Below are 21,507 nucleotides of genomic sequence, written 5' to 3' on the forward strand. Positions count from 1 at the left end.
ACCCCCGTCACCCCGGGGGCGTCTCTCCTCTGGGTGCACAGACAGGGCAGAGTCATGCTTCCCGCCAGAGCCTGGAGAGAGGTCAGGGTCCCTGGGAGGCTGTAGACCGATGCAGCACCCTCGTTCTCCCGCCCTCTTTCCCTCCAGAAACGATCCCATGGCCTAGCAGGGTTGCCTCCCACCTGCCACTCCAGCAAGGTGGCCTGTGCAGAGAGCAGGAAGAGGAATGATGGCCCCAAAGCCATGGGAGCCACAGGGCAGAGGGTAGAGGCTTTTCCTCTGAGCGGAGGTGGGGCTCATCCGAGGACGTGCCTTGGACTTTATGCCGGGTGGGTGCTCGGCCACTTGCATCGTTCACATTATCTCTGGCCCAGCGCACTCGGCTGCCTCCTGGGCCTCAGACACAAGCTGCTGACTCCTGCATCCTCCACAAACTGCTTAGCCAGCACCTTGGTCCCAGCCACCCCACACACACACGTGGCGGCTGGCTGCCTCACGGATTCGGGCTTTCCTCCTGGCTGCAAGCGAGCGTCTGGCTCGAGGGGGGTGTCGAGGGGGCCAGAGCTGTATCCAAAGCCACGGTGGTCACCTCTCTAAAGAGGGGGTGGGCAATTCACAGAGGGTCGAGTAAGAAGAAGTAGGGGCATTTAGTGCCATGACGCGCCCTGAAGCAGGAGTTCCCCAGCTGGAGGGGTGGGTGTGGGGGCGATGTGTGTAACCTGAGGCTGGGAATGTCCTCCCCAGCAGTCCTGTCCCGAGGCGAGTGCCTGGACAGGATGACCAGGTGTCTCCAGGGCATCTCGGCTCCTGGCTCTTATTCCTTCCAATTTTACGTGAAACGAGCTTCCTACACGCATGGGGCAGGGGGACCAGGGGACACGAAGGAGTTTAAACATGAGACACACTGAAACCACACCACTGAGCACACCTAACGCCAACTTATTACAGTGTCAGTGTCCCCCCAAAAAAGGCAGTTAACGGCAACCCCATGCAGACCCTCCTGGCTGTCTGCCCAGAGCACCCTCACTTGCCCCGCACCCTTGGCCCCCACCTTCCGATGACCCACAATTCCCCCTCCTCTGACTTTACCATTAGACCCTGAGGGGCAGGATGAAGACAGTAGCAAAGGTAAGATTAACTATATTCAGCTCATTGACAGATGTCGGCTGAGGACCTGATGAACCCAGGGTTGTGGCAATGGATGGGACAGACACACACATCCTGCTCTCCAGCAGCTGACATTCTAATAACAGAAGTGATAGTGACAGCAGCTGGCACGATGGCACTTGCCATCTGGTAGGCACTGTATTGGTAAGTACCTCACATGTATTACCAGTTAGTTTTCCAAACCACCGCATAGTGGTAAGGGGTGCTATCCCTTACCCGCCTCACTTTACCAAAGAAGGTGGCACACAGAAAGATTAGGACATTTTCCCAAGGTCACACACTCACACACCAGGGACAGCTGGGACAGGAGGAGCCAGGACTGATTGCTACCAACTGGTAATGTTTAGAGCAGGCACCAAGTCATATGTATCTCGGGGTTTCTTCCAGGTTATCACAGAGAGGAACTCCAGGTATGTTTGTGCTGCGGTTTTGGTGTCAGTGCCCAGGGCTGGCACAGACTCTCTCAGGGGAAGACCAGCAGCAGGGCAAATGTTGACACCGGGCCGCAGACGCAGAGGACACTGGCATCCAGGCTGACCCAGCAATGCATGCTCCATAAACATTTGCACGTTCCCTGTGAGGAGCTTTATGCAGACGTCTGGGTTGATAAACCTGAAACATCTCTAGAAAGCATCTAATTAATGCATTCCCCGACTAGAGTGTTTTAGTAATTGCTGTTCAAGCAGCATAAAAGTTGAGAAAGCTTTTATTGCCTGTGCTGCTGGGACAGATAAAGTCACAGCCAGCCGCTTCTCCCAGGTGCTGCTGGCTCTCTCTTGCCCAACCTATTGGCATCCATCAACGTTCTTCCAGCAACAAAAAAATTAAATAAAAAAAAAAGCATCTTCTTTGAACACTCTCGGACATCGGGCAGGAAGCTGGGCACTGAATTACGGAGCTTGAGTAATTGCCTGCAGTCATTCTGATGGAAAATGGCAGAAACTGCAATGAGTCACAGGGTGGTGGAAAGGCAACTGTTTAGTGATGATAATTCTGTGGGGATAATTTCATTAATGGAAGTGGGGGACGGCATTTGTGCCAGCGAATACTGTAAGTGTGTACATAAATATCCACAGACATGCGTCTCGTGTTTAAAAGCAGCCGCATGGAAGTGAGTATGGATGTGCCTGCCTTTTTAATAAATGCCCAAGTACAGAACGGTGATGCTCCATTCAGAAGGGACCTGTGATCCGCACTCCTGCAGGGGGGCAAATCCTGTAGGTGAAAGGAAATGGGAAAAAAGATGTTTCGAGTGTGGATATAAAAAGCTTCTATTTGATTTGGGGCCACAAAGGATTCAAAAAACATCAAGGCATGGACTGAGTCAATAGCTTTCACCAAAGCTATTGAGAAAGAACTTCCCTGCTCTGGAATTTAGCACATGAATCACGCCCAGTGCAAATCCGGGCACCTGCAAACGGTCATGCCCGGATGACACTGAGCAGGGCCAGACCCAAGAGAACCCCAAGTCTTTCTCTGCTGCCCAGGCTCCCCTGCTGAGTGTCAGGTCCTCCACTTAAGGACAAGATGCACTTCTGTTTTGCCAAATGAACGGGGTCACACACTGTGAATGAAGGCAGCGTCTGCATTCTGCCACATCCAAGGCCTGCGGATTGAAAGTCTTACTGGACACTTGTTTTAGGTCAAACCCCTGTCCACCTGGACAGCCTCTTCCCCCTCACCACAGCTGTGCCCCCCGCTCCCCCGGACCCCCTCACACCACCCACCCCCAACACCATCAGCTCAAACACCTGAGCATGCAAATGACCTTGATCTTAGTGGCCTTGAGCCTCCAGAATTAGAGGCTGGCCAGCGTTTTCATTTGCAATGCTGACCGGGTTTTATGTTTGCCTGTGAGCCAGCCCCACAACTGGCCTGGCTCAAAAACAGAGAGGCACTTTTCACCCTGAAATGCACTGGCTTTCTTCTTTGGTTTGTATCTTTTAATTAAGGTAAAATTCCCATAATATAAAATTAACAATGAAGCATTTTAAAAGGCACAAAGCAGTGGCACTTAGTGCATTCACAGTGTTGTGCAATCGTCACCATTATCACGCAAAGAGACGCTTGCATCACCCCAAAAGGAAACCTGTGCCCATTCAGGGGTCACGTCCTGCGCCCCTCCCCCAACCCCTGGTGAACACCAACCTACTTTCTGTCCCGAGGGATTACCTATCCTGCATGATTCATCTCAATGGATTCACGTGGTCTTCTCTGTCTGGCTTGAAGTCTTTGAGGTTATCCATTCACCCATCCGTGGACATCTGGGCGGTTTCCACCTCCTGGCTATCGTGAGCATTGCAGCTGTGAAGGTTGGGGTACGTGTGTGAGTTCCTGCTTTCAGTTCTTTGGGGTTTATACTCAGAAGTGGGATTGCTGGGTCCGGTGCTCGTTCTGTGTTTGACTTTCCGAGGCCTGTGCACAGGCTTTTAATCCCAGCTCTCCTGGGTTTACTGGCAGTTTCTCTGTGTCCCCTGTGCCTGCCTGATTCTAGCATATTCTGATTGCACATCCACAGCTACACACTGGACTCAAGGAACATCTCAGTGACACCATGGGGTTGGGGACATCCCATGTGACATAGAGGTTCTCCCGCTGGGACCTCAGGTTCATGCCGTGGAGGCAGCGGGATGGCCATTTGGCACTGACGAGCTGGTCCACACTGGACCAACCTCTCAGTCTGCTGGACCCAGGTGTCCTCATCCATCCCCTTCACCAGGCAAGGACCAAGGGAGACACAGCTGGGTAGAAACCAGCCACCTGTATGTTGAGGTCATTGCAAATGGCGGTCCCATGCCAGGCTCTGCCAGGCGCTCCCATGTCCCGTCAGCTTCCAGGTGCGCTGGGTGAACTGCAGGCAGGACGGGCAAGAGAGTTCCAGCCCTAATCCCATGAGCAACCCCTCCCCCTTTCCTCAGTGCTGGATGGCAGGCTGCTGCCGCCTGGTCCTGCTCTAGGCCGGGTTCCCACTGCCTTTTTGGGGGTCCTGAGAGCCTGCCCCTTCCCCCGCCCGTCCAGGCTGAAAAACAGATGTCCCTGGTACCTGAGCAGCCTGTACCTCCCAACCTTTTGTGGGGAAAAAATGTCTGATCTGGCACGAAGCAAAACAGGGCACTAAAACTTTTACCCACCTGAGTTGTCTGTCTATAGGAAAGAGGAAGCAGGCCCCTCCATCTCGCCTGTGGAGCACTGTGGTCAGGGTGCTGTCACCCCAACGTCCACTCAGGGCACGTCAGCGACTATGGGACTGCGAGACTGACTGTGATTTATGACAATATATATTTGGTCCTTCAAAATATATTCCTTATACATGTTGGTCTTCTCCATAGTTCCTGGCTCACAGCTCCCAAAGCCCTTGGAATTTATTGAACAATAAGAACAGGAGCATCTTTTGTTCTAATAATTGGTCTCTTGTCCTCAGCTCCTGAAATCCCTTCCGAGCCAGGAAGGTGAAATGGGTGTCTTGCGATAAATAACAAGCCTCTTTCCGCCACACCTGATTTATGTTAATGAGGTGTCTTTTGGAAAGTACCTAAGGAGGGGGCTGGCTGCCAGGGGAACCAACCGTAAACAGAGGGTGGGAACTTTCAGTCCCTTCCCCTGATTTCCCAGAAGGAGAGATGGGCTGGAGGTTGAGTCAGTCACCAATAGCGGACGATTTAATCAGCCGTGCCTGGTAAGGAAGCCTCCATAAAAAGGATGGGGTTTGGAGAGCTTCCGGGCTGAGGAACCAGAATGCTTCCACGTGCCACCATGCTGGGCCCCACACTTCATGGGAACAGAAACTCCTTTTCTGAAGACCTCGCCCCGTGTATCTCTTCATCAGGCTGTTGATTCATAGCCTTTAATATCCTTTGTAATAAGCTGGCAATCTAGTGAGTAATGGGTTTCCTGAGTCCTCTGCGCCACTGTACCAAGGGCGGGGTGGTGGGAACCTCCCAACGATAGTCAAAGGTCTGAAGCCCAGGTGACAGCCTGGAGTTGGGACTAGCCTCTGAAGTGGGACAGTCTTGTGGGACTGAGCCCTTGACCCATGGCATCTCACGCTATCTCCAGGTAGACAGTGTCGGAACTGAGCTGAACTGTAGGATTCTTAGCTCACCGTCGGGGCCCCTGAGCATCCCCTCCCCTTTCCAGCAAGCACGGTCATTTCCCCACACCCACAGCTCTTTTCGGTGGCAACAGGAAAAGCAAAACTTTTTAGGAGGACAAATGAGAGATAATAAAAACAGATTAACCATGTGCAAGTTACCCTAAGGAAAAAGTGTCCTATTAAGAAACAAATGAGGAGCTCATGCGATTGAAAAAACCATGGCTGGAGAGAAGAACGGGCTGTGGCTGACAGAAATTACAGTATTGTCCCGTGCAAGACCAATGGGCTCTGCTCCCTGACAATCCACTGACGCTGTCGTGTATTAAGCCCATTATGCGGCCGGCCGCCGTCAGTCACATCTCAAACAGTCGCACATTTATGAAAGACAGCTACAGTCATTTGCAAGATAATTACCATTTTAATCTCAAACCAGCCCCAGAAGCAAATTGCTTTGTAAGTAAGCGGGTTTTGCAGTTCTCTGCAATGTGGGGGATCTGCTCTTCCACTCTGTGTTGGGCTGGGTAGAGACGGGGCAGCCCCGCTCCATACCCGGGGGCGGACGGGGTGGTGTCACACTGCTGTCTGTCTGCGGGAGGCAAACAGAAGGACTGCCCTGCTCAGAGCTGTCCTGACGATGGAATCGGGGTGTAGGAAAGGCCCAAGTCCAGAAGCAATGAGACCCCTGGGAACTGAGCAAGGACACGAGTATCAAAGTAAGTTGCCAAGACCATAACTTCAGTTCCAAATGCAAGGCCTTCCCTGAAAAATGAGAAGGCTGACTACAGCAGATAGGATCAGTACATTGCAGTGAGGAGAAAGGAGAAATGGATCTGGACACGGGAGGAGAAAGGCGGGGCTGGGCACGGCCAGTGAGAAGGGAGGTGCTGAGCCAGAGGAATGGGGGAACCAAACGTGAGATGAGCAGATCAGATGAGACTGGCTGGCGTGGAAGCTACTGGCTGTGAGAGCACTTTATCTCGGAGAGTCTAAGGCATGGCCGTCACTAACAGGGCAGCTGTCACAGAGCAGGCACCGAGAGACGTGTACAGAACTAAGCTCCCATGGCATCCGGTCACTTCTTGATTGGGAGGTAATGGAAATTGCTGGGATCGAACTACCCATCAGTTGCTTTAATTGCCTCTCACATAGTCCCTCAGAGTAAGCATCCAACCTTGGTCACCTCCACCTAATGGTATCTGGGATTATCTGAGTGACAGACAGAGGTCAGATGGCGGGAAGGAAGGCGGGAGAGCCGGTGAGAGGAGAGGAGGCCAGTGAAGAAAAGCTGAGAAAAGAATGTCCAGAGAGGGCCAGCCGTGAGCCCCATCCAGGAAGCTGGGTCAGGACAGTATGTGATGTGTGTGGCCACTTACGGACGGTGGTGATTCCTATGTATGTACAGCGGACAGAGCCTCAGTCTTTGGATGGCAGCGACTAGAGACGTCTGTGAGAGGAGGGCGGTGACTCAGGAGCCCAGGAGGATAGTGAGGTACAGTCCTGGGCAGCAGGACAGGACCAGCTCCAGGACAAGGGGGCCTTTATCACCATAGAGCTCACCAGAGCCGCCACCCTTCTCAGCTCCTGGGCACACGGGGGCCACAGCTCAGGTCAGAACAGAGAAAGGGGGGGCTGCAGCCAAGCACTTTGCTCTGGGATGGTGGTAGATTTTTCAGAATCATCCCCTCTGTCCTCCAACCCAGGCCTGTCCAGGGGTTTTCTGTTTCTGTTCAGGGTACCAGCGTGTTCCATCCCCACAACTCGTGTATCTCCTCGTTCTCCCCCACTTCCTGCCCCAGCTCTCAGAGTCCCTGCCCCACAATCTCTCCCCCTCTGCATCCAGAGCGCTCATCTCTGCTAGACGTCAGCTCCCAGCTCTGGCTGTATTTGTTATCTCTTGCCGTGTAACAAATCACCCCAGAGCTTAGCCAGAAACCACAAGCAGTTATCTCACACTGTTTCCACACCTCGGGAAGCCGGGAGGGGCTGAGCTGGGTGGTTGTGTCTCGAGGCCTCTCCCAAGAGCACAGGGTACCTGCGGCCCCTGAAGGCTTGGTCGGGCTGCAGGGTCTGCCTCCGAGAAACCTCGCTCACAGGGCTAGCAGGTGGGGCCTCGGCTCTCCTCCTGGAGGCCTCTCGTCCTCCAGAGTCCCTGTTTTCCATGTGGCTTCTCCAGAAGGATGCTGTCGGCCTTTCTGCCTGGCAGCTGGGCTCCAAACAGACAGCCAGCAAGCAGGAGAGGACCCAAGACAGAAGCTGCGGTTTTCATGACCTAATCTTGAAAGGTTCTGCCATGTGCTGTTGGTCACACAAAGCCACCCTGGAGCCATTCAGAAGGGGACTGCATGAGGCTGAGTAGCAGGAGGCCACAGTTCCTGACGCTCAGTACAGGTGTTAGTGAACTTGGCCTTTCTCCTGCGGGAGGACGGCTCTGAGGAAGCAGAGGTGTCCTCCTTGTGTACCTTCCCAGAGACCCAGATGGGGTCAGAACTCAAGTCAGTGCCCACCAGTCACCTTCTGGAATATTGAGTTTCGGATCCATGTGAGCAAATGTCACCGAGGGCTTAATATGCAGGTTCTCCTGGTCACCCACCAACTGCTGGTGTTGCCTTGAGGTCCTTCCTCTCCTCCAACGCGTTGTGTAGACTAAAGTAGACAGCGGCTAACAGAGCTCTTGCTTACATGCTCAAGGTCACAGACTGTACTGTCACGTGGGCATTATTTACCCAGCACAAAGAAAGCAGACTCGGAGACACTGCTGTGATAATAGAGTGATAATTCAGTAGCATGCCCCTTTTGCAAAACGGCCATCACTGGCTGTTCTGTGTGCAGGGAGACAAAAGATGGGGTCACCGAAGAATTCCACTTCCGCTTTCTTCTGTGCATGAATCCTGCCTTCCCCACGGCCTGCTGCCCGCCCCACAGCCCCGTTTCTCTTACAGGACGCGCTCACTGTTAGCTTTTCAGGTTTAATGCCAATACGAAAGAGAATCAATGGAAGTGATATTATGAGACAATGTATTTTCCATCCGACAAATGCAGGGGCATTTTTCACTCTGATTTTTACAATTCAAAATGAAACGTGGAGATTATTTTTCAGCGGCAAACCCTGAACATCCCGTCTCGCTGTCAGTAATGCGATTCCTGAGGCTGGATGTACAACGAGCCAGGGTCGACTTCCTGACATTAATGCGCAATGTGTCAGATACCAAATCCAGCTAAATGAGCCGCTGCTCCTTTAATATACTGGGATCCCCTCCGAGAGGCCGAGGGGGGGCTTGTGGGGGACCTGCTTCGGCTTAGGAGTCCACACAACTAACAGTGACAGGTCCCCCCTCCTGGGAGTTCATTAACACAGAGCCAGATCAGAGGCAAATGTTTGGACATGAACAAAAGGTGCCTGTCAGGAAAACATGGGGCTGCTATAGTCCCGACCGGGCACCCACCAACCAGAACCCACCGACCGGCACCCACCCACCTGCATCTTCGCAAGTTGATGCAGGGATGTGAGTCGCCGAGTCTTCAGCCTGCACCGAGATGCAGCTGTCAGCTGCCTGGCAGTCACCAAACCCTGCTGCCCAGCCCACAGCCACATCGGGCCCAGTCCTGGGTGGGAGCCCCCGCGACGCCTCTCCACCCAGGTCACACCAACTCCCTACAGCTGCGCACACTTGTTACCCACAGTCCACTTCACTCCTGTAGGTTCTCCTGACCCGCTCACCACCTGGGATCAGTCCACTGAGGGCAACCACATCTCCACCCACTCACCCCCACCCACCGATGCCCTGACTTTCCAAACTTTGCAGTCTTTATTATTTTTCTTCACCCGTTTCAACCCTGCTCCTGCACTCTGGGCTCCTTGACTGGCTTTGGTTTTCCCATCCCAACTAATAGCATGGGGTCCACGATCCTTGAGTAGGACTGGGGATCCAGGAAATCCCTAATATCAGATGGGCTTCTTAGCATGTTGGTCTTTCTACCAGGGAGGGGCATCTTCGGTTCCCATCAGGTTCCCAAAGGAGCCACGGGTGCCAGAAGGTAGAACCAGCCCTCAGATATCAACTCAGAAACGGCCCCATTGACCAGGCCGCCCATATACCCCATGGGGTGTCAGACGGCCCAGGCCTGCGCTTTCTCTGGCTCTGGACCCACTCCTCTGAAGTGCCATGTGCCAACCAGTGTGTCCACACCAGGATCTGAGCTAACTCCTGGCCCATGCTCCTGGCATGGGTAGCGGGGCAGACACGTAGGGCCACCACAGCTGGGTCAAGGACGGTCACTGCTGGCAAAGCAAGCAGCCCTGCTTCCTTCGAGGAGTCTCACCTCCATCCCCTTCCCCAACCAGCGGGTGCGGCCAGGTCAGCTGAGAGTCCCGCCAACACTCACAGTGGGTGGTCAGAACAGCAGCATCTCAGGACAGCAGTCAGGGCTCTGCAGGACACACAGATGGACTGTTCCTGCTGCACAAGGCATTGGGTGGTCAGACCTACTGTGTTGATACAATCTATGGGGACTCCACGCTGACTACCCCAGGGCAGACTGGCCTCGAATGCATTCGTTTTGCACCAAACAGCTGCCAGGAGCAAATGACCACGCTGATATCTGCAGAGCCCTCCCTGGACATCATGATGTCACAATGACAAAAGTGCAGGAGGCAGAGCCTGCATCTGTGATGCTCAGGGTCACCCCTGCCCCACCTCCAAGCAGGCTCAGGGGTGTGGATGGAATGAATGAATGAATGAATGAATGAGCAGATTTCCCATTTGCTGAGGGTTTGCTTTCTGAGCTCAAAGATTGTCCTGTTGACTTCCCACATGCGCCCATGAGGTCAGTTGTATTGTCATCTGCCCTTGAAAAGATGAGGAAACTGAGGCACAGAAATGTTAAGAAACCTACCCAAGGTCACATGAGGGGGTAGGGTTGACATATTTCACAGATAAACATACAGGAAGCCCAGTTAAATTGGAATTTGAGACACACGATGAATAGTATTTTTTTAGAAGACGTGTATCCCCAGATGTTTTATGAGATATACGCATATGTATACTGAAACGTTACCTGTTGTTTATCTGGAAATCCAGTTTAACTGGGTGGTCTGTATATTCTCTGGTGACCCGACATGGGAGCCAGGGGCTTGAACCCAGGTCTGAATCCAGCTGTGAGGCTCTGAGCCCACGTGCTCCCCAGAGACATCTGGAGCTGCAGGGGACCTTGCACTGGGTGTCAGCTCTGGGGGACCCTGGGAGGGAGCAGCAAAGACCCGCGATCCTCGGTTCTGCCTGGGAGGCTCTGCTCTAACCCACCAGCCACATAAGGGGTCAAGAGTGAGGAGGGGCAGCGGGCTGGAGGGAGGGGGTGTCACGGGACTCGGGTGGTAAGAAGACTTATCATCATGAGACAGAAAAGGGACCTGAGAGGAGTGCCGTCTGGGATCGGGACCTAGAGGAACACACCTGGAGGGGGAGTCGGACTTTGCCCACTGTTTTCATCTGGTGCTGCAAAAGCACTTGGTGTGCTTGCAAGTGCACCTGGCAAGACCACCTCCCAGGCGACAACGCTCCCCAAGAACAGGCAGCATCCAGAGGGAGGCACTGAGAGCCCTGTGCTCGGGGGGTTGCAGTGACTTCAGGTGAAATGAAGAAATGAGACACATCTGAGACCCGTCTCCGTTTCTGCAAGTGAAGAGTAAGCACGGCCAGCGCCCATACCCATCGGCTCCCGGCCCCATAAACCCTGCATTTGATCGGCAGTTCGCTTTTACGTAAGTGAGTTTCCTCTGTGTTGGGAACCCGGCCTCTTTAATAGCTGCAGTAATAAACACTGACTTCCTCCTCCCAGCTCTCCAGGAACGAAGTTAGTCCAATTAGATTTTCCTCTCCTGTTAAATTCTCAGGCTCCGCTATCTGCAGGCACAGGGTGGCTAAAAACACCCACTTAACCAGGGACTCCCAGAGCCTCAGGTGTTCCCGAGTTCCAGGCTGTCTGTGAGCGGGGTACTTTAGAAAGTTTTCAAAGTGACCACCCTGTGGGAACATTCTGACCCTGAGGCGAAGATAAGGCGACTTCAGCCCGATGTGCAGTGCGGCTGTGAGAAAGAGAACTTCCGGAACAATCTGCTGTTCTGTCTGCCCAGCTCCCCAGGGCCTGCGGCTGCCACCACTGCCACAGGCCCCAGAGAGGGCTCTGCCATGTTTGCCGGCCATTCGCTCCTTTCTAAGGCATGTCGGGCACCTAATGAGGTGAACGCAGGGTCTGGGTCTGCTGGGCCGAGGGCAAGGCCCAGCGTGGCGATGACGCACTGTCTTTCAGCTTGAATGAACAACGTCCATCTCTTCGATCCAAATTGCAAGTCCACCCCTTCTAGAAGGTCTTTCCAGATTGTCCCACCCATTCCCCAACCCCCACCCCCAACACCTATAACAGCCACACCTCTGTGCAGATCAAGAAGCATTTTAAACCTACTCACACGTAAATCACGGAGGACAGAAGTCAGTCTCTTCTATTAAGCTTTCCCATCTTTGAGCACCTTCCTTTGGGCTCACCTCATTTCAGCTGTGCTGAATCTTTCTTTTCTTGCTGGATGAGGTCACCCAAGTTTGGTCCCCGGCATCTCCTGCTTGGACCCGTTACAGCACCCAGGCTGGTGCCTCCTTCCAGAAGCTTGCTCTTTACCCTCCTAGGAGCCTCTGGAATCTCTTCCATTGGTGGCATTGCAAAGTTGCCAGGCCAGTAAGTAAGGGAGTCATTAACGGGAAAAAAGGAAAAACAAGAAAAGCGAGCAAAAAAACAATTGCGGTTGCTCTCCCCACCCCCATCCCGCAGGATGCACTAACATACTGGGAGACTAGCGCTAACACAGCTGCCCGCCTGCCCGGGGTCATATCTTTTCCTGCTTCCTTCCATGCAGGAGGGTAAATTGGAAGGAAATGTTGGTGCCAGAGGACAGCTCAGAATGTCACACTGAGCAGACTGTACCCTCAAGGAGGCCACCAGTTCTGGTCGCTCTCAGCCAGCCAGCTCCCTGCGTCCTGTTCTCTGGCAGTTTGCAAGGCCACCTGCTCCAGAACCCGTCTCCGCTGCTCCATCGCTCACCAGAGGCAAGACCCACACCTGCACTCAGCGGGGCTGACTTGGCACGTCCCTTAGCCAGGTGCTGTGTGGCACCCACGGCCAGACGTCTATAGCATTTGGTTTGGACGCGTTCACCATGCTTCTCATTCTTCTGAGACCAGCGTGTCCCCAGGGCACATTCATCTTGTGCCAACGATGTCACGTCTAGAAATTTGCTCTGCCTGCCTCCTCTGTCTGTTTTATATTTGCTGTGATATCAACCCTGCAGGGAGGTCGCCAGGAGGGGACTAGCAGGAATTCCCAGATTCACCCATTGCTTTCACTTGGCACCATTTGCTTTGTCATTTCCACCCCACACCCCACCCCCATCTTTCCTAAGAACAAAAACACTCAGCAAAATCAGGAAGTTCAATATGATAGCAACGCAATCAACTGACCTATAGCACATTCGCCCATTCCATCAACTGGCCCACAGTGCCCTTTGTGGCTTTTGTCCCTGTGGGGACAGAGGCAGGAGTGCAGTTTCCAGGTTCTCGGCCTCACGTGGAAAGGTGCTCACTTGGGTAGTAAATGGCCATCAACTGTGATTGGATGGCCATCAGCTGTGGCTAGTTGGCCATCAGCTGTAACCAGTGAGCCATTGGCCACTAATATAAGTGCCGTGGCTACACTAGCAGAAAATGGGGGGTTAGCAAGAAGATGGTGGCTGGCAAGCGCAGATTGCAGTTAGTGGGAAGCGGACAGTGTGGCTCCTGCTTCCTGTGTCTCCAACCCAGCCGCCAGCGAGAATATAGTGGTATGACTCCGTTATCTATGGCTCCGTGGGTGTTCCTTTTTGGCCTCACTATATCCTGCGTTCTTATGTGGGGAGCAGGACCAGAAACCCCGCATGCCACCCTGCGTGACAGTCCCCAAGACCCCCATGCCCCCCACACACACACACACATTTTCACTGTTTCCCAGTCTCTTTAGGCTTCTTCAAACTAACACAGTTTCTTGTATTTCCATTTCTTTCTCCTTCTTGACCTTGACATGTCTGGAGAGGAAAGACCAGTTACTTTTTTGCATGTGCCTCTGTTGCTGTTTATTTGTGCTTCTTGCAATCAGACCCGGTTGTGCATTTTCATCGGGGGTGCACAGGAGCAGGCTGTGTGGCGTGTCCTGTCCCCTCCTCTGGAGGCATGTGGTGTCCCCTGCTGGGACAGGTCTTTGATCTCCTGGTTAAGGTGGGTCCTCCAAGGCTCTCCACTGGAAAGTGACTCTATTTCCTTTCATAATTAAGAAGTAATTTGTGGAGAGATATTATGATTCTATAAATAGCCAGTTCATTGTCAAACGTTCGCCCACCGGCTTCAGCATCCATTAATGGATTTCTAAATCCTTTATGCGGGAGAATTCTAATGCAAACAGAGCTTAGCATTCTCCCAGTTTGCTCATTCATTCATTTATGTATATCAGTACAGATTCATTGGTTTTGTTTTATTCAATGGACTATAATCCATTATTACTGTTACTTATTTGGATGCTCCAGTTGTCCCAGGTTCGGCCAGTGGCAGCCCCACCAACGAGCCCCAAGTCCTTTTAACAGCCCATCATTGTTTGAGCACCTCCTGACTTTCTGATGCAAAAAAAAAAACCACTCCAGATTTGCCTTGGGCTTCCCCAGCTTCAGGCCTGAAACCAGCCTTTTCTCCAAGGAGTCCTGGTTCCTTTGGATGGAGAATAGTGTGAGAAACGGAGATGGGGCTGGGTGAGGGGCAATCATGTAAACTGGGGGTTGTGGCTTTTATGCCCTCTCAGTGGGCAGAGCTAAGAGATAGGTGACAGGTGGGTGACAGATACTGATAGATGACGATAGATGATAGATGATAGATAGATAGATAGATGATAGATAGATAGATAGATAGATAGATAGATAGATAGATAGATGATAGATAGATATAAATTAATGATTGATAGAGAAATGATAATGATGGTGATGAAGAAATAGATAAATGATGATAGAAAAATGACAGAAGAAAGAGGAGGAGGAGAAAGGGGAGGGAAAGGAAGGGGAGGGAAGGGAAGGGAAAGGCAGAAAAAGGAGAAAGAAATGAAGAAGGAATGGCCATAAATATATAATCGTAATATAAAGAGAGATATTTATATGTATGTGCATTTATACACTCTTTCTGTAGGTGTGTGTACATATGTATATATTTATGTGCGTATGTGTATGCCTCTGCACACACACACACACACACACACACACACACACAGGGATGACTTCACACTGATCCTGCCAATTCCAGTTCACAAAGCACGTCTCTCCTTCCTCCTGGCTGTATTGAAACTCGCTTCCCCGTCAGCGAGACATTGAGTTTCCATTATCCTTCATATGTTTACTTACTTGCTCAAGATTAGACTAAAGAGAAAAGAGCTTTAAAATTACTAACCCATGCACTGTAACAAGCAAACCTGCTAACTGTGGTTCCGTAGTGTTTACAAGTTTGTTTTGCAGGCAAAATGTGTACTCTATGACTTGCACGGGGGTTGAACATACCATTTTATGGGTTTGGGTAAATGCATATGTCCACGTAACACACGTCACTGCCAAGACATAGAAATGTCCTCCCCCAAACAGCTCCCTGGACCCCTTTGCAATCAACACCCTCAAAGGCAACCTCTATTTTGGTCTTTTTTTCACAGGTTAGGTTCACTTGTTCTGGAATTTCATATAAATAGGGTCATACAGTATGCATTTCTTTCTGTTCCGTCTCCTTTTCCCAGCAGCGTGCCTGTTAGATCCACCTGTGTGTTGCGTGTTTCCTGGAGCCTTCCAGATTACCGTTGAGTGGCTTTCTGTTGTGTGAGTATGCCATCACTTGTTGATCCATCTGCTCTTATGGCTCTGTGGGTGACACTCAGCTTCTGTCTGTTATAAAGTTGATATGGACACTTTGGGACATGTCTTTTGGGGGCTATGTGCTGTCATTCTCTTGGGTAAAACCTAGTGTATAATTGTTGAGTCACAAGATAAGTGCTTCACTAGCATTATGAGACAATGGCAAGTGTTTCCACAGTCAGATTGCTTTGCGTCCCCCCTGACGCTGGGGGAGCCCTCTGGCTGTACACGTCCTCATCTATACCTCGTCATCTAGTTATGGTCAGTCTTTCTCGTTTTGGTCATTTTATCAGGTATGTAGTCGTATCTCTCCTTTTTTTTTTAAATTGCTAGACATTGGGCTTTTAAAAACTTTACATGAATTTGCAATGATGAGCCTCCTGGGACACACATTTGGTCTTTCTTTATTATTCCCTTAGAGGAGACTCCCGGAAGTAGAATTAGTTGACCAAAGAACATAAACTTTCAGAAGTTCCGTAAAATTGCAACTTATGCTCCCACTCTGATTGCATCAGGACTGCCTGGCATCGTGCCTTTTACCAGGACTCAGCATGGTCTTTAGAAAAGGGGTGGCCAATTCTTAAACTGCCTTATAAACCGTCTTGGAGTCTAATGTGCCTTCGAGAAAGTGTTCAGACCAAAGTGTGTGTGTGCTGATGAATTATCACAAACAGAATACATCTGAGGAACTAGGTCAACCAGAGAGCATCGTCATGGCTCCAGCTGTCCACTCACACCTCCCACTGCCCTCCCGCTGCCCAAAGTAAGAGCTGTCCTGACAGGGAGGGTTTGACCTTGGTTAGGTCGGCTCCCGTGCCCCTAAGCCCCATGTGATCCCAACACACAGTGTCCTGTCGGTTGCTGGTCCAGTGGCCAATATTATCCATGTGGTCAGTATTCTCCACAGTGGTCAATATTACCCACATGATCTCTATTACCCACATGGTCTGTATTACCCACAGTGGTCAGTATTACCCAGAGTGGTCAGTATTACCCACAGTGGTCAGTATTACCCAGAGTGGTCAGTATTACCCACAGTGGTCAGTATTACCCACATGGTCTGTATTACCACATGGTCAGTATCGTCCTCTCTGCTCATTGGACATAATAAGGACTTGGGTTTCCTACCCAGACAAGTCCAGAAAGACCCCACAAATCTAGTCATGTGGTCCCTACAACATTCGACGCTGCCATCCCCAACGTCCTTTGAGCCCCTGGGTTATCTGGACTGGCCTTGGTTCCCCCATGAGCTCTCTCGGCAGGAAGGGGGTCTCCCCCACTAAAGGAGGGGGGTACCTGGATACCTGGAGCACGGTGTTGGCACACAGGGAATGGTCTGGGGTTGTCTGCCCCACTGCACTGGGAAAAGCAGGAGGGGACAGAGACAAAATGCATATTCTGTGCATCTGACCGGGAATGTCCTTCCTTTAGCAAAGGGCCAAGCATTTGAAACTTCAAAGGCAGGTAACCCCAGCTCCTCTGTCACCCAGCGTAGTGCCTGCCACTCTGGTCCCATGGGCTGAGGTCGTGTCTTCTTACCTGGAGCACCCATTCCTTCAGGATCAGGGAGACAGACGGGCTGCCCTCCCCTGGGCAGCAGCCACCCACCACCCCACTCTCTTCTGTTGGCACCAATGACCAGCTCTGGAGCCGCCCTGGCAGCCTCTGGCCGGCTTCTCTGGCTGGGTCTGCACCACATGTTTGGGAACAGCTCACACACCCAGCTGACCACACTGTACGACGTAAAGGACAGAGGACGTCAATTGGACGTGCCTGGCCTCTCAGCAAGCTCCTGGCAGAGAAGAGAGCTGCTGCTGCCTTCTCCACCCTCTGGAGCTGAGTGTCTCCGGTTTAAATGTGGCTAAGGGGGCGCACCCCCCCATGGCCTTGCAGGCCTCCCAGCTCTGACATTTGCACCCTGACATCGGCTGGAAAGGACGTGAGCTCAGGAAGCCTTCGAGGACTTATAGCTCCCACAGACGCGCGGGGCTTGCAGTGGGCCCGGAACGTCAGGGCCCGGTTTGCACTGAACCCTGCGAGCTGTCAAGTCCAAGGGCTCTGATGCCCTATTGTCTGTTACACAAGGGGTGGCAGAGGCCAGGAGGGGGGACAGTGCAGGGAGGTCCTTCCTCATCTCCCTCTTCCTGTCCAAGATGAAGGAGAGGGTTTGAATCCACGGACCTTCGCCGGGAGAGGAGAGCCGTGTGGCTTGTGTTTCTTCCTAGGCCCTGAGAGCCAGGAGCTGGCTGAGGGTCTCCAGGCAAGACCCAGGCCATTCGGAGCTGGAAATGATTAGTTTCATAACGCAATATTGAGGCTATAAATCTTCCCAGGAGCAGAACCCATAAACCCTGGTTTTTATTATCCACTTACTGCACAGACTCTGGCTGTTCTTTCACTGCACCACAATTATCCTACAATTACTGTTATATTGTTAAGTAAATAGTGTGCCGGAAGCGGCAATTCCAGGGCTCATAAATATATAAGCAAACACAGAGGGAGCCAAGGGAAGGAGCAAGGATGGGGGCACAGGTGGTCAGAACGCCGTGTTGGAACGCGACACCCCGAGGACATGGCCGTCACCCTGCAGATGGGTCCCTGGCAGCCCCTCCCATCCCAGCACGAGGACTTCCCCTTAGGTTCTGTCACTCTCAGAGGGACTGCCAGGGCTCCTTTCATGAGCCGAGAGCCTGTGGGGAAAACACAGGGGACCAAGCAAATGCTCATGGATTGTTTGTTACGAACAGGCTCCTAGCAGCTCTGCACATAACACCTCCAAACTGGAAACAGCCCAGGAGCCCATCAGTGGGAGACTGGGTAAACAAGCGGTGTCATGGTCACACGACAGGGTACGTACCGGTCAGCAGGAGAAAGGAGTGAACGGCTGATACATGTGACAACACAGGATGATGGGTGACAGAAGCCGGGAACAAGAGTGGAGACGGCGCGGTACCAGCTGCATGAGAACCTGAGAACAGGCAACTCTAACCCATGAGCTTAAACATTCCGACCACTGGCCACGTAGGGGCCCGACTGGGCAGGGCCGGGAGGGGACTTGCTGGGGCCACGGTGATAGTCTATAAAAGGGGCTTGGGTTGCACAGGGATGTGCATTTCTCAAAACTCATCAAAACCTGGGTTTCGACCGTGAAGCTGCTAGGGTGACGGGTCAGACTAATGTGGCCTCGTTTTCAGGAAACACCCCATGTGGGCTGTGTCCTGTGGCCAAGGGGCCAAAAATATGCAGGCAGTCTCACCGTCCACCCCACGGCACAAGCCGGGGTGAGGCCAGCTCCTCTGCAAAAGTTATTAGTCCGTCCTGTCCTGGGCCTGCACTGGGGTGGGGTTGGGCCTGGCAGATGGAAAGAAGGTTCCGGAGACCTGAGGCTGTGCCTGCTGAGACCAGTAGAGCCTGGGCTCAGGGGACAATGCTCTAAAATTACTCGATGCCAGAAATGCTGGGAGTACATTCCTGGTTCCTTTCACAGCATTTATGCTTTTTAAAGCCTTTCCATGTCGACGTGCCTGTTTTGTTTTCCCCAGGGTGACACAGTCAGGACAAAGGGCTTCATTCTTGGGAGAACAGTCACCTGCAGCTCCCAGAAACTGAGTATGCACATCTGAAGGAGTGACAGTGCTGAGGCAAAACCACAGGGTCCCCAGATTCCAGCACCTTCCATGCCTCTCTTCCTAAAAGAGCATAGATAACTAAGAGCCAGTTGGTTACCGCTGAGGCTCAGTGGCCCTGTCCCCTGGGGGAGGCAGAATAGCCTCCCCTACAGCTGCTGACACGTGATGGCCAGGCCTCCATGCGATGTCAGTCTCCGCAACAAAGGGGAAGAAAGGCTCCACGACAAAGGGTCAACAGCTGACCTGGAGATGACCAATGTCCTCACAAGGATCCTTAACTGGGGGAGAGAGAGAGAGAGAGAGCAGCCCAACCAAGACAGACTCCCGCAGCCACAGATGGCTTTGAACGTGGAGGAAGGAATCAGGGGCCTCCAGAAACTGGAAAAGGCAAGGAAACAGATTCTGCCCAGGAGCCCTGCCCACCTTGGATTGTAGCCCCGTGGGACCCATTTTGAACTTAACTCTAACGTAACAAAAGTGTGTTGTTTTAAGCGACGAAGTCAGTGCTATTTGCTACAGTGGCTGCAGGAAATTTGAACACACTCTCTGGGAACTCAGGGACAACCAGAGCCCCTCTGCTCCCCCAGTGCAGTGGTGCTTGGGCTGCACTGCTCCCTGGGCTCCCGTCCCATGCGATAAGCTCTGGTCCCCACTCAGCCAGGGACCCTGACATCTGGGGACCCTGGAATCTGGGGACCCCCACCGCCTTCCTGCCGGGTCCTCTCCAGAACATTCTGCACCTGAAGGGTGACTCCTCTCTGACCCCATGTGCTTCTGGAGAGCTGGGGGCCAGGCACCCAGTCGTGTCTGTTTATAATGAATGAAATAATTACCAAGCACAGATTGCAGGGAAAGCAATATCGCGTCTTATAATAACATTTTCCAACAGGCTACACGGCCACGCGTCTGTTCGTGTCCACTGTATGAACTGAACACATGCTTTTGCAGGTTTGTATTTGCATTATCTTATCGAGCGAGCATTCCCCGGAACAACATGGAACAAACATTAATTAGGGCTCCAATTGAGGGCAACCTCCCCGGAAACTCTCAGCCACACCCCAGGCCGTTCCATCTTGGGGACTTTCGTTTTAAGAAAGTTGGTAACACTCAGCCAATAGCTCAAATGCCCCCTGGCACCTTTGGTGGAGAAGGAATGGAGAGTGTGAGTTCGGAAGGGTGATGGAGAACGGCCAGGTACAGCCGCACCCGCCAGCGGCCAAGAGCAAAACCCATGTGTGGCCAGGTGATCACGCTTGCACACTCAGGGGCACACCCGGGACCTCACACCACACCCAGACCACTGCCCAGACCCAGAAGCCCCACCCCTCGTCCTGAAAGCTACAGGATTATGCCCAGTCCCCTCGGCAGAGAGACACTGGAAGGAGCATAAGTTTGGACGTCAGATGGCTGGGACTTCTCTGACCCTCTGTTTCCTCATTTGTGACAACAATTAGGATATTCGTGGGGTGACCCGCTTGGTCTGGTTTGCTTGGGACATTCCTGCTTTGGTCCCAAAAGTGCCAGTGCTTCCCAGGAAAATTCCTAATTCCAGACCCACTGGGAAGGCCGGCCACCCTGAGTCTCCCTATCTGCCCTATAAGCTCGGGGACACATGAAAGCCTGTGAGGGGTATGCTGTCTCTGTCACCCTGGCTGTACTCACTGAGTCCACACGACCCTGAAACTCGCCTTCTCCCAAGCTTACTTCCTACCAGACGCCCCTGGCCTGCTCAGTGACCCCGGATCCTGGGAGGTCCCACGCCCTGAACGCTGTCATCTGCTCTCCCACTCTCCCCAAGTCTAAGCACCGCTCCCAGGCCCCCTCTTCCTCAGGTCCGCCCTCCCTGCCTCCCACTCTCTTCCCAAACAATCGCTGTACCTGCCCCTGGACCAGTCCCCCCAGCACGTCTCTGGACTGCTTGTTAATGCTGCTGCTGCTGCAGGGCTGGGCAAACACAGAGCGGCCTCGCCCAGCCTGCTGCAGGCACACTTCCTGTCACGTGAGTGAGTGTTGACTCACGCTCACCTGACAGGTGGACCTCCTGAAATGATGGCAAAAGCAGTGGGGGTGTGGGAGGAGGTGCCTGGCTCTTCAGGGCCCCAAGGGTCAGACAACAGTTCTGGGGACGTGGAGGACAGGAAGCCCTGAGCCCGGGGACCTGGTCAGCAGCTCCTGTGGTCACACCCTCACGGGGCTCACGGGGCTGCAGGTGGGAGGCTGGGAGACTTCAGCGCCCCTCTCGGTGCTCAAATGGCCTGCCATGCACCTACCCTCTGTTCTCTGCACTCTGAACCGCCTGGTCCTACAAAACCTGCGTTCTTTCAAGTTTATGTTTACGTTCTAGGGATGCTTGCCTGATTCATCTGTGCATCTCAGAATTTCAGATCCGAGTGTTGGGGATGGGCGGCTACTTTCTGCCTCCACACAGCCCCGTCCCACCTCCCTTCCCGCTGCTGTGTCAGGCAGACCTGGGTTTCATCCCCCTTCCCTCGCCTCTCTCTCTCTCTCTCTCTCTCTCTCTCTCTCTCTCTCTCTCTCTCTCTCTCTTTCTCTCTCTCTCTCTCTCAGACTTAAAGGGGCTAAGTCTCAGCTCAAGGCAGTTTGGGTAAACCTGCTGGGAAGGGCGAGTGGCACACCAGCAAACCTGCAGGTCCCAGATCAGAGAG

At 52.7% G+C, this 21,507-nt stretch overlaps 1 long non-coding RNA gene across 2 annotated transcripts; it reads right to left on the minus strand.

The window, feature by feature from the left end:
- Window positions 1-1,346: 1,346 nt before the first annotated feature.
- On the minus strand, window positions 1,347-20,856 carry LOC141572355 (uncharacterized). Of its 2 annotated transcripts, XR_016018458.1 has the most exons (4): window positions 20,720-20,830; window positions 19,085-19,119; window positions 3,340-3,471; window positions 1,347-2,089 (listed from the first exon to the last, which is right to left on the minus strand). It is a non-coding gene; the product is annotated as an uncharacterized LOC141572355 (long non-coding RNA). The 2 variants fall into 2 exon arrangements; XR_012497712.2 differs by lacking the exon at window positions 19,085-19,119 and having other exon boundaries at window positions 1,350-2,089; window positions 20,720-20,856.
- Between the last annotated feature and the right edge of the window lie 651 nt (window positions 20,857-21,507).

Source organism: Rhinolophus sinicus, chromosome 14 (assembly GCF_057876585.1).
Source record: "Rhinolophus sinicus isolate RSI-liver-muscle chromosome 14, RSI-T2T, whole genome shotgun sequence".
NCBI lineage: Eukaryota > Metazoa > Chordata > Mammalia > Chiroptera > Rhinolophidae > Rhinolophus > Rhinolophus sinicus.